The sequence below is a fragment of the Microtus pennsylvanicus genome, chromosome 10 (assembly GCF_037038515.1).
Source record: "Microtus pennsylvanicus isolate mMicPen1 chromosome 10, mMicPen1.hap1, whole genome shotgun sequence".
NCBI lineage: Eukaryota > Metazoa > Chordata > Mammalia > Rodentia > Cricetidae > Microtus > Microtus pennsylvanicus.
The window spans coordinates 28934830-28952144 of NC_134588.1; the positions used below are offsets into that span (position 1 = coordinate 28934830).

Here is a 17315-nt window from a genome sequence, read left to right on the forward strand (position 1 = left end):
GGAACTCTTGGGTAGGAAGAATTGGGTGGTGTGGCCTTATTGGAGAAAGTATGTCACTGGGGGTTGGCTTTATGGTTTCAAAAGCCCATGACAGCCCTAGTGCGCGCTCTCTCTCTCTCTCTCTCTCTCTCTCTCTCTCTCTCTCTCTCTCTCTCTTCTCTCTCTCTCTCTCTCTGCCAGAGGATCTCTCTAAGAGGTTGTAGCTCTCAGTTACCGACTAGCACCATGTGTATCACCATGGTCCCTTCCATGATGATAATGAACTAAGTAAGCTTATAATAATGAAATATTATAATGAAACTGTAAGCCAGCCCCAGCTACATGCTTTCTTTTCTAAGGGTTTCCTTGACCATCTCTTCACAGCAACAGGTCACTGGGAAAGTATTAATACCAAGTCCTTGCTAACTGACGTTCAGGGGTGGGAACCTAAAACCTGTCTTAACTTCTAACTCCAAGGGTAGCTGTCTAAGACAGAGCCCATCTGGCCTCCTTTCTGATCATCTCAAGCAGATGGTGGGATTAGCTACAGGTTGTAGCATGTAGACTCTGAATGACTAAATTTGGTTTCATGGTATAGTGATGGGCGTGAAGGCTCAGGGAGACGGCTGCCTCAGTCAAGGTCATACAGACAGCATCTCACAGGCCTCTCATTCCTAGCTCTGTGCTCCTAGAACAAGCCCCTCCCTGTCTGCCCATTTTCAGCTTCCTGGCTCCTGCTCCCCTAGACTCCAGAAAAGAAACAGGAGAGGAACTGAAGGCAGGATCAATAACCCTTTCCTATGGGAAAAGAGCCTTGAGCGGCACTGGGCCTCATCCAGGGTTTCCAGGGAAAGAAAGATGAGCAGCCCCAGAAACTGGACCTCTCTCTAGAGCCAGGACCAGGCTGGGAAGGTAGGAGTGGCTGCAGTGATTTGGGTCACTGACAGAGCAACCGGGTCTACTGTCCCCAACAAGGGAGAGTCTGGAAGGCCATAGTTAGCCCAGTGACCAAAGCTCTGAGCAGGCAGAACAGGTTCCTTCAGAATTACCTCATTAGATTACGTGAAGGGTCACAAGAGGTCAGCGACAACTTTGGGTCTCTGGGCACGTTCTTCCTCTTACAACCAGCACCCCTCCTCAAATGGTGAAGCCCCTAGTCCTCAGGCTTCCTATAGGCCAAGGCACAGAGCCATCGCATCTCCTGGGCATTGTTTGGCCCACTCGCCTACTCACAGGACACAGAAGTGAGAGGGAGGACCTGAGGGAAGTAACTGTGTGAGAAGTCCCCGCTGGGTGCTTAGGGAAGTGGGGGCAGGAACCTAGGAATCTAGGGGTCCTTTCTGATCTTTCTGGTATTCTGGCCTCTCCCTTAAACTTTTAAATATATCAAACCTGAAATGTTGAAGGAAAACAAAACAAAACCCCAAACTCCACAAACCCTGTAAAAATCGACCATACAGACATCAATTGTCTTGTTTTCTTGTAGCACTGGGGTTGAAATTCGGGCTCTGCGTACACTAAGGAAGAAGTCTTATCCTCATTATTCTCAGTAGATTTACCAACTGTTATCATCGCCATCTCATTGGTGTGTGTGTGTGTGTGTGTGTGTGTGTGTGTGTGTGTGTGTGTGGTGTACTTGCACACAGATTTTTGCTGAAGCATTTGAAAATAACTAACAAACACTTTGCCTTAAATGTTTTGCATAAAAAGGATACTGCCACATAAATGATATTCCCACTTTCACATCTGAAAAATATAATTACATGTCACCTAATATCTAGACTAAAATAGTCCCAATTGTCCCAGGATGTCTTTTGCAATATACACCCTACCCTATGCAATTAAAATTTATACACTGGGACTGGAAAGATGGCTCAGTGGTTAAGAGCACTGATTGCTCTTGCAGAGGACCCAAGTTCGATTCCCCAGCACTCACACAGTGGCTCACAGCTGCCTGTGACTCCTGTTCTAGGCATTTGATACCCTCTTCTGACCTCCACAGGGACCAGGCACACACGAGATTAACAGATATGCACGGAAGGCAGAACATTCATCTACCTAAAGAAATAAAGATATAAAATTAATTTTTAAACTGTATACACTGGGTCAGTGAGATGGCTCAGTGGATAAGGATACTTGCTGAGTCTGATCCCTGGTACCCACATGGTGTAAGGACAGAAACAGCTCCCATAGTTGTCCTCTGACTTCCACACGCATGCCAAGAGCACACATGCACACAGATACCAAAGTTGCAAAACAATTTAAAATTCATGCAGTGTATATAGACGGACTGTTCTTTTATTTCTCTCATTTTTTTTATTTTAAAAGATTTATGTTTTTTATTTCATGTGTACGTATGTGTGCTTGTGTGAGTTTCTGCGTGCCACACGCATAAGAGTTCCCACAGAGGTCAGAAGGGATCACACACCCTGGAGCTGACGTTACAGAAGACTGTACGCCGTCTGAGGTTGGTGTCGGGAACTGAACCCGTGTTCTTCAGGGGAGCCGGGAACAGTAAGTACACTTACTCAATGACTCATGTCTCCAGCTCTTCTTTTGTTTCTTCTAATCTACACTGGGTTCCACCTTCAGCCTTTTGTAGCCACAATGTTCTTTTCATGTCCTTACTTATTTTGTGTATGGGCGTGAACATGCGGAAGTCAGGGACAACTTCAAGAAATGGTCTCTTTTTCCACCCTGCATGTCCCAGAGATAGACTCAGGTCTCCAGCGTCGCAGGAGGCACTCTTTCCTGCCAAACCAACTTGTCAGCGTCCCCTCCACCAATTGCTATGTTTTTATGACATTCTTTTTTTTTTTGTTTCTTGGAAGAGTCTTGGCTGCCAGCTAGCATGGCCCCCGCTTTAGATGTCTCTGTCATCTGCCTAAGCAGTTTTGGCTAGACCACAGACTGTGGTTAAGATTCCTATTTGCAAGGCTCAGGGAAGTTTTCCTGTCTGGGGGTGGGGAGTCCCCACCATTGAGGATGCTAGATTACTCATCAAGGTGACAAGTGCCTGGTCCCCACACTTTGGGTGGAGAGCAGCCTGTGAGGGGACCTGTTGTGCTGCGGACTGAACGCTTCTGTGGCCCCAAACTCATAGACATTAAATCCTCAAAAGTGATGGCGTGAGACATCCGAGGGCAGGAGCCTGGTGAATAGGTTAGTGTCTTCAGAAGAGACACAAATGAGCATAATGGCCCCTGTACTGCCCCTCTCCGGGGGCAGAGGGAGAAAACGGCCCTCTCCTGCCTCCAGGTTTGCTTCAGAACTGTGAAAAAGCAATTTCTGTCAAGTCAGTCACTCTGCAATGCATGCTGGGACCAACCTTTGATCTAATAGTGCTCCCCTCTCCTGCTCAATAATTTTATCATCTATTAATGCGCCTAGCCTAAATCGGCTTATTGTTGGGGAAATTCCGAAGGAGATGTTGGCTAAGTGATACAAAGTTTCAGTGAGAAGGAATAAGTCCCGGCTATCAGCCTAGTGTGGGGACTACATTTCAAAACTGCTGAAAGTAGAGACTTGAAGCGCTTAGACCACAACATTGCGAAGACAAATATGTGGTCCCGGGTATGTTAATCATCTTAATTTACTTATTCTATGGTATATATCAAGAGCTCACATTGTTTATTCCATATTTAATTATTTTTCAACTAAAATTCAAACTTAAGGGCAGGTATGGTGGCATACTTTTAATCCCAGCACTCAGGAGGCAGAGGCAGGTGGATCTCTGTGAGTTTGGGGTCTACAGAGTGAGCTCCAAACCAGCCAGGGTTACAAAGTAAGACCTTATCAAAAAAACAAAAACAAAACAAAAAACCAAAGAACAAAAAACAAAAAAAAAACCCAAAAACAAATTTAAACAAATTTGAGTTAGAACTTCTCTATACAGCCCAGACTGGCCATGAACTCACCACTTGCGGTGGTTTAAACAGGAATGGCTCCCATAGACTCACGCATTTGCATGCTTGGACACCAGGGAGGCCGAGAGTCGCACTATTAGGTATGGAGGTTGGAGAAGGAGTGGCCTTGTACGAGGAAGTGTGTCACTGTGAGTGGGTTCTGAGGTTTCAGAAGCTCAAGTCAGCCCCAGTGGCTCCCTGTGGCCTGCACATCCGGATGGAGAACTCCCAGCTCCTTCTCCAGCACCGTGCATGTATCCCTGCAGGCCTATGCTTCCCACCATGACAATAATGGGCAAAAGCTCTGAAACTGTAAGCCAGCCCCAATTAAATGCATTCCTTTGTAAGAGTTGCTGCCGTCATGGTGTCTCTGCACAGCAATAGAAACCTTAACTAATCACTACCCCATGGTGTTACAAGTGACTGAGACTGCAGGCATCTGCCACCATGCCCAGCTAAATAAATAAACTTACTTAAATAAGCTTATTTCTTGTGGCACAAGGGGTTGAACCAGGGCCTGGTATGCCCTAGGCAAATAATCTACCATTAAGCTAAATGCCAAACCATTTTTTTTTGGATATTTTTATTTTGAGACAAGGCCTTTCTAAGTTACCCAGACAGACCTTGAACTTGTGATCGTCCTGCCTCAGTCTCCCAGGCAGCCACCAGGCAAGGCTAAATTGAAATGTAAAGAGTCCCAGCACTTCTGCATCTGCCAGCATTTCTCTGAAGAGTTTTCCCCCCTTCCTGTTCCTCTCTGCCCCTTCAGCTGTTAGACTGGACTCGTGAAGTCCTTTTTATGGCACGGTTGCTTCTCTCTCTCTCTCTCTCTCTCTCTCTCTCTCTCTCTCTCTCTCTCTCTCCTCTCTCTCTCTCTCTTAAGTTTTCAAGACAGGGTTTCTCTGTGTATCTTTGGAGCCTGTCCTAAAACTCATTCTGTAGACCAGGCTGGCCTCAAACTCACAGAGATCCGCCTGCCTCTGCCTCCCGAATGCTGGGATTAAAGGTGTGCGCCACCACCGCCCAGGGCTTCTCTTTGTTTCTTAGTATCTCCCATCCATTGTGAAGTCCCTGTACACAGGCTCCTGTGCTCTTTGACATGCACATGCTCCAGCTTCCTGGCACAACACAGTTCACTGTCCTTGGCCAGACTCAGACCCTATAACAGCCAAGTGACTGTGGCTTCTAATAGCGGATGTGGTATCTAGAAATAAAAATCCAGGGGCTGCCGAGATGGCTCAGTAGGTAAGGGCGCTTGCTGTGCAAGACAGGAAAGCTGAATCCTATCTCTGAGCTGCACAAAGTTGTTTTCTCACCACCCCCTTACACATGTACCCTCTCCACATGCATCTTGTGCACACGCATGCATGCAATCAAGATGAGCAAATAAAAATCCGGCACTGGAGGTAGCTTTGCTTCTGGACACTTTTGGTGGGCGGACCAACAAAACAGACAAAGATGCAAAGGATCCCGTGCTTCCCCCGTATCCATCCATGCTCTTCTCTGTCTCTCTCCATACACAGACCCTGACTCTCACACATCTGAGTTCCAAGCACAGATACACATCCCATCTGCCCTATAACAAATGGAACGGTTTTCTACTCAGGACACCAATATCACGAATCATAGCATACCTATGAAGGACAGTCCGAAGTTTCTCTCAGTGCTTAGATTATATCTTCTACCAAGACTATAGAGTCAGAGCGTTGACACGGAAGCATATTGTAATTAGCCAGAAGTAGTGGCACATACCTACAGTTGGAGCACTCCTGAGGATGAGACAGAAGGATTACTACAAGTTTAAGATCAGTCTAAACTTGTCTCAAAATAAAAAGAGGCCTTAAACTTTTTACTTAATTCCTTGTAATGAAATTGTTACTCGATTAGTCAGTGTTTCTGTTTTCGTCAGCTTTACTTTTGTTTTGGACCTAATTTAATTGTTGAAATATGTAAGTATTTTAATCAAAACAGTCTGAAAAGGGAAAACCGAACAGTCTCACTTCTTGTCCCCTTGTCTGTTTTCTATAGGAAACCATTTTCTTATTTTGAATTTATTATTGGCGTGTGTATGCACATATGTGTGTGTGGACACTTGTGCTTATGTGTGTGTGTGAGCACAGACAGACACATGCACATGCACGCGCACGCACACCTTTCTCTTTTTGGAGACAAGGTTTTTCTGTGCACCGCAGGCTGGACTCTAACTCACAGCACTTCTCCTGCCTCAGCCTCACAAGTTCTGAGACTCCAGGTGTGCACCATCACACCCAGCTTTAGTTATGCTCTTAAGAATGGGCAGTAGGGCTCCAGGCAAATTCCCAGGAATCCACAGGGTGACCTCAGCTAAGACCCTAAGCAATAGTGAAGAGGGTGCCTGAACTGGCCTTCCCCTGTAATCAGATTGATGGCTACCTTAATTGTCACCATAGAACTTTCATCTAGCTGCTGAAGGAAACAGATGCAGAGATCCACAGCAAACACTGGGTCAAGCTTCCGGAGACCAGACAAAGAGACAGAGGAGCGATAATATGAGCAAAAGGGTCAAGACCATGATGGGGACACCTACAGCAGCAGCTGATCTGAGCTAGTGGGAACTCACTCTGGACTGACAGTGGGGGAACCTGCATAGGACCGAACTAGGCCCTCTGAATGTGGGTGACAGATACGTGGTTGGGGCAGTCTTTGAGGCCACTGGCAGTGGGACCAGGATTTATCCTTAGTGCTTGAATGTGATAGGTATGTAAAATGAGGAAAGATCATTCAAAAATTAATTCATTTAATAAAAAAATACAGTTAAAAAAAAAGAACGGGCAACAGGACAGTTTGCAATGGTTTCTATTACAAATACACCTGACTTGTCTTACGCACACACGTTTCTTCATTTATGGGTCTGCATCGTTGGGATGACGACTTGGTCTGCTGTGTAAACGCGTATGTGGTCTGTCAGACACAGCAAATATCCTCCCTCTAGAGGCTGTATTACTCTGTCCTCCTGACATTGATTCTACAAACGAGCCGGACCTCACTGTAGCGCCCTGAGTTGAATTTCTTCAAGCCCAGGCAGAGTTCTGGACATGATTTGCAATAAGCACACCATCTCAGTGCTACTGCCCACCCTAAGTGACGGCTGGAAGAAAGGCAGGAAGAAGGTGGCCTTGCTGACACCATGACAGAGGGGCAGGGACCCAAATCCTCGGTGCCTATGTCCTCATCCAGTTTTCTCCCCACTCCAGACTGACCAACAGATACGTCTCGGACCAGAAGTCCTCAGATCTGACTCTAGCTAGTTCCTTCCTGGTTTCTCTCTTCCACAAGTTTACTATGTGGGCTGAAGTCACTTAAGGAGGAAGAAGAGTCCTTGTCATGTTCTGTTGAACACGCGCAAAGAAAATAAGTCAGTGGATAAGAGTGGTTCATCCTAGGGGAAGAGGAGACAGAGGGATGCTGGGAGAGGAAGCAGAGTATAAAACACTCCACAGCGCTTGGACTCTAGGCCCAGGGCACACTCATGTCTATGACCTACAGAAAAGGGGAAATTATACAATCATTATGGAAAACACTATGCAGGTTCACCAAAACAGTAACAGATAGAGCCGGGGTGTTCAGTGGCTGAGCACTTGCCCGGCTTACGAGAGGTTCTAGGTTCGATTCCCAGCACCACACAGACAAACAGAACTGAAAACAGAACCGCCATATGACCCAGCAATGCCACGGCTGGGTAAACAGGGAGAGGAAATAAGATCAAAGGGACATCTGCCTGCTGTCTATGGCAGCAACACTATTCAAAATAGCAAGGAAATCAAAACAACCAAAGTCTCCGTCAGCTGACGGACTGGGAAAGAACCATGTGACATCAGTCATGGGAAGAAGGGTAACCTGTCATTTGCAACAACATAGAAGGAGATGGAGGACACTGTGCTAAGCGAGACTAGCCAGGCACGGCAAGACAAAGAGCAGATGACCTCATGGGGAATCTGGACGAGCGGATTTGACAGAGCTGAGAGAGGAGTGGTGGTTGTCAGGTTGGGGAGGAGGGATGGAGACAGGATGATGGACACCACCTAGCCGGAGCTGGAGAGGTGGAATAAGTTCTGTTGCTCTCTGATATGACTGGAGAAAATGACAGTGTGCTGTTCCACTCCAAACAATCTACAAGAAAGCACCGCTGAATTTTTTTAACCACAAGGAAATGACAAGTGTCTGAGATTTCAATTGAACATTATATAGTATGTACATATATCAAAACATGGCATCTATAAATACACACTCTGTGTCAATTTAAAACAATGAGTATATTATCTATTTTTCAGAGAGAAAAACAGAGGAGACGTGCTGTCAGCCCAGTTAGATTGTATCTAGAGGGTGCCCACCCCACCCTATCTTCCCCACCCCTTCCTCCCTCCTGGCAATAGAGATGGAAGGAATTAAAGCCCCCCTAGAAGCAGGTAGTGGGCTGGGTGGGCAGCCTATCTCAGGAGTCCCGTGTAGGGAAGGAACACAGATGGTCTGACAGATAACCCTCCAAGAAAGGGCAGGCTCAGGGTGGGGCGTTTACCTGTAAGGGAACATCAAATAGGCTTCTTAGGCTCCAAGGCATCCCAAGTAAACATATTCCTCATCTCCTTCAGAAGTTTGGTGGACCTTAATGTGGGGGTTGGCCCAGAGGCCCAGAGCACTGGATAAAGAGCAAAGGGCCATGGATACTGAGAGAAGTCAGCTTAATAGTCTCAGGTTAGGTTGTGGCTGCGGCAATGCTGGCAGAGAAGTCCATGTCCCCCTTCTTCTCTAGCTCTTACAGAAAGTGAGAGCGGGTGCAAGGCTCCCTGATATTCCTGCCTGGTGACCTTCATCCCCCACATATCTTACTTCCAACACCATGCCTCGGGCAGACTCTGACTGTTTTAGTTTGTCCCCCCCTCACACAGTACCCTCATTTTGATTCTCTTCTGACATCAAAGACCATAGCAATGTGACAATCTGACTCAGCCACTCCCTCCCACCCTTCTGCAGTGAGCAGGGTTCTCAGATCAAGGCGAAGCTATAGAACAGAGGGCGAACTAGGGGCCCCTTCCTGCACCTCCCCATGCAACTGATTCCCAGGTGCTACTACTCCACCCTCTGGGAAAAGATGGGTCTGTGTGGGTAAGGAAGGACTCCTGCCTTGAAGCCTCTGACGACCTGAGTTTGGTCCCCATGGACCCACGTGGTGGAAAGAGAGAACACATTGTCCTCCAGATGTGGTTCCCCAATAAATGTTGTTAAAAACTAAATTACCCCTCTCTTCTTTGAAGTGTTGACAGAATGCCTCTATTTGTCCCAGCACGATGCCAGAAGCTGGGACTCTGAGGGATGAGGCAAGCTAAGCCCCTTCAACTTGACCTTGGATCCAAGGATCCAGGGACACAGAGATGGAAAATGGAAGGGGAAAGGACCCAGGCACTGGCAGGGGCTGGAACGCTAGAAGCCTCTACTCCCTCAAAGCCATTTCTCCTCAGAGTACTCAGACTAAGGCAGAGCCAGCTGGGAGGGTGGAGCCGGGCTGCAGAGAGGCTGACAATAGGGCAGGTCACGGAGGCTGCTAGACGGTGGGGGGGGGGGGCAGATTCTGCTGCAGGATTCCCAGCCCTGCTAGTCTAACAGCAGGGAGAGGTAGTGGCACAGCTGGCTGGAAAGCAGTCTCCCCAGCTGCCCAAGATCGGGGACTCAAGGCCATTAGAACCGGCCCCCTGGTGAGTGCTAAGCACCTCAGGCAGCACCCAGTCCTGATCTACCAGTGTCTGCCCCCAGGAGTCCCTCCTCCTCTTCCTACAGAAGGGCATCAAAGCTTCTCGGGAACAGACCACAGGTAGGGTAGAGTGGCCGAGGGGTACAGTCTGATCCGTCACCAAACACCTCCAAATGGAAGCTTGCTCTGGCGGCTTTCCTGGCTACCTTTTAAACTCTCCTTCTATTTCTTTCCCAGGGTCTCAGCAAGGCTTTTCTCGGAGCCTCCAAGATAACTTAGCAAGCCTGCCCACATCATAGGGTCCTCTCTTGAAATTCTCCTCTCCCCTAGAACCCTTCCCGTGCTGGTCCCAGCCTAGAATTACCCTGACTTCCTCCCTTCCAGATAAGGAGGACCCAGAGCAAGGGTCTCTTAAGTGGGATGAGCCAGGTACAGGGGGAGCTCACGTGGGTGGGTAGGGGTGTCAAAGCATGGAAGGGGTGGATCTGAAGACTCCTTGCCAGACACCCAATTGGAGGAGAAGAAAACCTGCAGAATGGGCATTTGCTCCCCCCCACCCAGCATCACAGCAGCCCCGGATTTCTTCAGCTGACACCTCACCACCCCACCGGGCCAGCACGTGCCAGCATCAGGTGTGGAGGGGATTGTGAGTCCTGAAGCAGTACCCAGGAAGGAGGTGCCTCTGGCCAGGGCACGCTCTCTCTGCTCCTAGGATTTGCTGGGCCTCTCCTCCCATCTCCCCCACCCAGCTGGAAGCAAGCAAGCAGGCACTCTTTCTTCTAGAGGTGGACCAGAGTCTGAGGCTGGGCTCATCTCAGGGAAAGATGCCAGCCGGACCCCACTACCAAAAGAGGGAGAGAGAGAGAGGGGGGGGGGGAATCCCAGCCTTAGCGTCTGTCACTTAAGCGATCTGCTTAGAGACCCTCTGGAGATGCCAGAGGCTCAGGCCAATCAGCCCCATAGTCTGGGGCTTGAAACTGAAAACTTTTCAATGTGTCCCTTCTCTTTCCTTTCCTATAGAAGCAGAGATGTGCGGGGCGGTGCCCTCAGAGACACTCATACAGTTGGTTCTGGACGCTCACACTCACTCAAACAACAGCAGCTAGAGGGAACTCCCAGCTTTTTCCACAGCTAATTATAGACGTCAAAGTCTGAGGATGTTTTGTAAGCCGCAGAGAGAAACTGCTGAGGTTTCTATGCAAAGCCAAAGAAATTTAATTTGTGCACTCCTGGTTCTCACCCTCCAACTTCTCCTAGCCTGCCTCCACCTTGTGCCCCAGTGTGCCCCCTCCTTGGCTCTTAGGCCTTCCTTCCCGCTGAAGATTTATTTGGTTCTATTTTTCCCATCTCTCTTTGGGGCTTTCGAGAAAGGGAACAGACGCGGAAAATATTTTTTTCCGCAACAGTTTTCCATTCTGCGGCTGGTTCCCAAGCCAAGGGGGAGGGCGGGGGAAGAGCCAGAGCAGATGGGGGTCGGCAGGAATAAATACTTGTTCCAAGACCTTAATTTAGGTGAGAAAAAGGCAGTCCCTCCATTTCCCCACCCGTCCCGGGATCCAGAGGAAAACGCAAAGGAATCACTTGTTTGATTATATGATTCTTCAGAAACCAGCGAGGACATACCGCGTTGAAGGAATCGTTCCCATTTTCTCCCCCCCCCCCCACCTCTCTCTTATTCCACCACCCCACCCTCCCATAATTCGCCAGCACGAGGAAATTCGGGTACTTTGAGAAGCCATTGAGAGAAAAGAAAGAAACAAAGTTTGCAAATCCCAGAGTCAATTCATTCTCTGCAAACCTACCTCTCTTTCTAGCAAAGATTCAGGTGTCTCCAAGCGGGACTCTCCCTCCGCGTTTCCATGAACCGAGTAGGGTGGGGTGACCACCCACCGCTCTCCCCAGTGTGGCAAACCACCTAGTGATGCTGGCTTTGCGCTCTGGCCTTTGCGCTACAGCTGGGGGAGTGGGCTGGGTCTTCTTCCCTAGCCCTTCCACGCGAAGGACCTTCCTGGAAGAAAATGGGTGCAGGGAGCTGGGCGGGTGTCTGACTCGCGGTCTTCGGAGGGATGGTCCCCCAGGAAGTTCGTGCCCCCACCCCACCCCCAGCCTAGGACGGTCTCAACAGCAGAGCTGTCTTAAGAAAATGCTTGTCATGGCAACAGCTCCAGCCAACTCCGGCCAGACTGGGGCTCCCCAGCTCTCCCCCAGCCGAGCGGGAGGAGAAAGGGGCGGAGTGCGAGCCGGCGGGGGTGGGGCTTGGCGGGAGGCCAAAGCATTGCTCAGCTCTTAAGGTGGCCCGAGTGCAAGGCGCGGCGGGATGATGCTTCTTGTTCAGTTTTAAGGCGGAATGGGGAAGGCTATGGGGAATCCTCTGTCCTCTTGGCTTTCCCCCAGCGTTGGCTCTTACTTGTTGAAAAGAGAGAAGAGCAGGGGTGGGTCTGGGTGGAGGTGGGAGTGGATGAGGGCAGCGGTCTTCAACCGTTGCCGTGTGGAGGGAAAATAAAGGCAGCGTCTGCAAGCCTTTCTGCTTCCTGTAGCTCCTCCAGGCCTCTCAATCTCACACTGATTTAGACTCAAGACCAAGAAACCTCAGGAGGTTGTGGGCACCTGATCTACTGACGCCCTCTGAACTGGGAGTTCACTGGCAAAGGCGAAGCAGTTGTTCAGGGTGCCTCTTCACCCTTTAGACACAGGTCACATCTTGCTCTCTCTTGCTTGTGTACCCAACCGAAGCCATGTCCACATGGCACAGGGCACAGACCGGCTGCTTGCCTGTGTGTAGGCTGTACACCCAAACCTTTGCATCTACAGTATTGTTTCTAGCCCCCATGGCAGTCTCAAAAGGTACTCATTCCTGTCCTCGTTTCACGGTTGAGGAAATTAAAGATTGAGTGATTTGCTCAAGGTTATACATCTGGTTAACCACAGCCAGGACTCAAGGGCAAGTCAGACCATCCCAGAGGCTCTGTGCTTTTCTACCCGTCTCTATACTGTCACACATTGCCATTCTCGATTGTACGCATACACACTCAGACACAGCCTATAAACTGTTAATCACTCCCCCGTGCCACACACCCACCAGCATTGTGCAACAGTGCCACCCGTAGCTTCTGCGTGGAACCTTATGGCTTTCAAGTACAAACACGCACCCTCAGCTGGCTCACACAACATATCTTCATTGACTGATACGTTCCCACACCTACCTCAGCCAGCATATGCGCTCATGTTTATCTGCTTAGGAAAGGCTAACCTCACCTCACAAGTTAAGGTGTACTGCATGTTGTGAAGAAGGGGACTGTCACCCTTTCCCAACCTATTACTAGAGCTTCAAAAATGCTCCCATACCCAGCCAGGCACGGTGGAGTACACCTGTAATCCTAGCAACCAGAAGGCTGAGGCAGTAGGATTGTTAGGAATTTGAAGCTAGCCTGGACTACACAGTGAGAGACACAATAAACAAGAGCCCATCTCCGAAGAACAAACACAGAAACCCCAGAACTAACTCCGTACTGCATGTCACACCTGTGCTTCTTGGCCCCTTTCTGCACCAGGATGCAGAGGCTTGTGGGCTGCAAAGCAGACCCACTGAGTCTATCACTGAGTCCTGAATTTTCACTAGTCCCATCGATTCCTTTATGTTTGCTTTGTGTTTTGGGACATGTATTCCAGGCTGACCTCAAGCAACATAGCAGAGGCTGGTCTTGCTCTTCCTATCTCTACGGTCTAATTGCCTGGATCATATGCATATATGTCCACTCCTAACATGTTCTGCTATTTCTCAATAACTCATCTGCATCCTATTTCTGAGCTAGGGAGAAGGTAACCAAGCGAAAGTAAAGGAATTATTTAGGGCAATTGGGCTCAGAACCCAGGCGTCTCCTCTTTATAGAAGAGATTATCTACCACTGGTCTAAGGCGGGAACAAATCAGCTCCTACCCCTGCTGCTGCCTTTCTTCCCAAGACCCACCCAGCTGCGAGGTAAGGGGAGAATTTAGAATCATCCTCTGATGAAAGAAACCAAGGATGACGTTCTAGACAGTTCTTTCCGGGATTTCCGCTTACACTCTTGGGGCACTTAGAAGACACGAAAGGTGACATCATTCTCATATGTCCCCACACCTCCAACTCCTCTGATCTCTCTCCTATCTCTATCCCTAGGCATATCACCAAAAGACAGAGGGAACCTTACTAGATGTGGTAAGTCCTACCCAAATCTCAGGAGCCCACATTTGTGGTTGGGGAAGACATGGGAAAGGAAAGGAGAGGCGTCAGCTAGACAGAGCCTCAGCATTAATAGCTTGTCAGGCACTCCGCTGGGTGGCAACAGTTTGACGTTGCCGTGGCCAAGTGACTGTCAGTTGTGTCTTTATCATGAGGAGGCCAGTCTCTGAAATGGCTCTTTAAATGTGTGAAAGTACGTTTTCAGCTTTCAGCAGTGACAGTCGTGCAGGAGGCACTCGTCTTGGGGGAATAACCATTTAGACCTAGGTGTGGTCCAGTAAAGGAGAAGTGTACTTTGGCTGTCTGGCCTGGGGCCGCTATAGATGATGCCTGGGCAGAGCTGGCCAGTATGTGAAAAGCGAGATCCTCTCCTGGAGCTCTCTGGGCTATAGGGAGACGGTGGAAGGGTTGTTGCTAGGAAAAGAGGCTTTGCTGTCCCCACCCCAGGCTGACAGGCCAGGGATGCTAGTGTCTTTAGGGGCTATAGGTCCGTCTCTTGAAACGGGGCTTTCTCTTGGCTGGGCTTGTGGGCTGAGAGAAAAGGACCCCCCCACACACACACCCTTTTTCCCCTTCCCACTTCTTTTCCAGTGGATTCTAGAGGAAGCCACAGCCTGGCTTTTGTAGCTGACCCAGCCACTGCAGCCTGTGTTTTCTAGAAACCTAGAAGCTTCGGTGCCTTGTTTCTTCCAGCTGCAGGTTTGAGGTCTAGAGTGGGTAAAAATAAATCTAACCATAAAAATAACCACGAGATGTGGGAAAGTAGAGTTGCCTCTCTGGGGCAAGGGGTGGAGCACTGCCCTGGGTGTTCACAGTCAGGCCGCTCTCATCCTTGGCTGAAGAGAATGTGATCTCACCCCGGGTGCTTCACAGGCTGTTACTCTGCCTCCTGAGAGCTCAGTCTTGGGTTCCCCCTAAACCCCCCATCATTCCTCTGCAGCTCTTGAATGCAGGCTGTATCACTTCTATTTCTATATCTATGGTAACCATCCTCCCTACATCCAGATCCGGGGTTCTTCTTCTTAAAAAGAAAATCTATCTTCAATTCCGTGTTTATTTCTTTGTGTCACTGTCTGTATGTGTGAGGGAGAATTGTATGCACACAGGTATGCAGGGATGCATACCTATGTGTACCTGCAGAGGCCTAAGGAGGGTGTCTGGTATCTCCACTCATTTTCTGCCAGGTGATTCCTTAAATCTAGTACTCACATCTTTTGGCTAGGCTGGCACCTGGCAAGTCTCTATAACCCCAGCACTGGGGTTGCCTGGCAATGCAAGACCACATCTGAATTGCTACATGGGTGCCGGGATGGGAGCTCAGGCCCTCATGGTTGCACAGTAAGCTCTCTGAACCACGGAGTCAGCTCCCAGTCATCAACTCTGCTTCAAGGTGCTCTTTCTTCTCAATGTCAATGTGTGAACTGTCATTTCATTAGTGTCCCCGCCCCTCACCATCCATGCTTAGCCAATTACATTCCTTCCTGAGGTTTTTAAAAATGTTTTTAAAATTACATTTATTTGTGTGCATGTGTGTGGGCCCATGTGTGCCACCGTGTGTGTGTGTGTAGGTCAGAGGACAACTTATTAGAATCTGTTTTCTCGCTCCATCACGTGGGACTCAGGAATGAATTCAGGTGTCAGGCTTGGCAACAAGAGCCCTGACCTCCTGAGCCGTTTTGTTGGCTCTCTTCCCTGAAATATTTGAATGTAAGGTCAAAAGAATGAGAACAAGACTCGATTCATCAGTGAACATAGAGAGTGTCTGGAAGCGTCAGGAGCTCCCTGACATGTGGAAGAAGTCCACCAATAGGAAGAGAAAAAAGGTCATGTGCAAAGAGCGGGAGAGAAGAAAGCTGGAGTGCCCACCTCGGAGGCAGAGCTGGGTGGTAGTGGTGCAGGCCTTTGATCCCAGCACCTGGGGGTGGGTGGGTGGGAGGCAGAGGCAGGTGGATCTCTAGGTCCAAAACCCAAAACTACCCCCCCCCACACACAAAACATTCAGAGGCAGGAGGATCTGGAGTTCAAGGTTAGCCTAGACTTCATGAGAAATTCAAAGTCAGCCAGAACCATGGAAACCTCATCTCGAAAATAAACAAAGCAAAACCCAACAGCACACAGAGAAAGAGATCGGAGCCTACTGAGTCGGTGGTTCCCCCAGCCCTATCACGCCCTTCAGTTCCTCCAGCTAAGCTCCGCAACTTGCTGTCCAAGGGGAGCTAAGTGAAACCGGCATGCTTAGTCATTTGTGCGAATACAGAAACACAATCTGGAAACCCCGTGAGGTGACGCCTCCACTACCTGCAGCTCAGGGCAGCACACACACACCCAGGGCTTTCTGCTTCAGCATCTGCTGAGACAACACGGCCAGGGAGGATGTGTTCATGGCCTGCACAGTTGCAGTAGAGAACGCTATGGTTGCTCTTTAGGATAGACTGACTGAGTGTGTGCTGTGTGTTGGGTAGTCCATGAAAACACTTGCGTGGAAATTCCAGGGAATAGTTTGTCTTTGATGGGAATACTAGATTGTAACATGGAGAGGGACCAGGCTGCTTGTTGGGGTTTTTGTCCTGCCTGGTTCCCACAACTGTTTGGCCCCAATAAAAATCACACATAGGTCTCCATAAAATTATAAGCTGATTGGCCCATTAGCTCTAGCCTCTCACTGGCTAACTTTCACATCTTGATTAACCCATTTTTCTGATCTTATGTTAGCCATGTGGCTCAGTACCTTTTTTTCAGTGGGGCAGATCACATCCTGCTGCTTCGGTGATCTGGGCAGGAGTGGGAGGAATCAACTTCCTCCTTCCCAGAATTCTCCTGTTCTCATTACATCATTTCTACTTCCTCTCTGGTTTTCTCACCTATATTTCCTGCCTGGCCAATCAGCGTTTATTTATAACATGATTGATGGAATATAGACAATTCTCCCGCACCACTAGATGAAGACTAGTATTTAAAAGCATAAAGAAAACCTTGACTGTTTGGGGTGGGACTAGATGAGGCAGGAGAGTCAAGGTGGCAAGGAACACAGGTTCTAAAGTAAGAGAGTAAGGATCGAAAAGATGGTTTGTGTCTCGTGTATAATAGGCCCCAAGTAGTGTCTGTGTGTCTCTCACCTATAGACTGGGAGAGCTGTCTGCAGGGCAAATGTCTCCCCCCATTCACCTACAAGTGGACCTGCAAGGCACAGTGTGAACTGCTGGGCATTTCCATAGAGCAACGTTACAGCTGTTAAAAAAAAAAAACGCTTTAGATTAAGTTCTAGCATTGGGACACCACAGACCAGGGTGACATCAAAAACTCAGTCATTAGGGAGAGGCTGGGTGTGGTATACATGCCACATACCAGGCATCGGGGGTGGAGGCAGGAGACTCAGGAGTTCAAGATCATCCTTTGTTATACACTAAATTTAAGGCTAGCCTGGCTACATAAGACCTTCCCTCAAAAATACAGAAGCAATGCCAATGCTGTGATAATAGAGTCA

General features: G+C 48.8%; 1 protein-coding gene across 5 annotated transcripts in view; it reads right to left on the reverse strand.

Moving 5' to 3' along the window:
- Nucleotides 1-11826, reverse strand: part of Atp2b4 (ATPase plasma membrane Ca2+ transporting 4) — a 108189-nt gene extending 96363 nt beyond the window's left edge. For all 5 annotated transcript variants that reach the window (XM_075988006.1, XM_075988009.1, XM_075988005.1 and 2 more), the window contains exon 1: nt 11412-11826. The gene's annotated coding sequence lies outside the window, so the exon portion shown is untranslated. The remainder of the gene's footprint in view (nt 1-11411) is intronic.
- Between the last annotated feature and the right edge of the window lie 5489 nt (nt 11827-17315).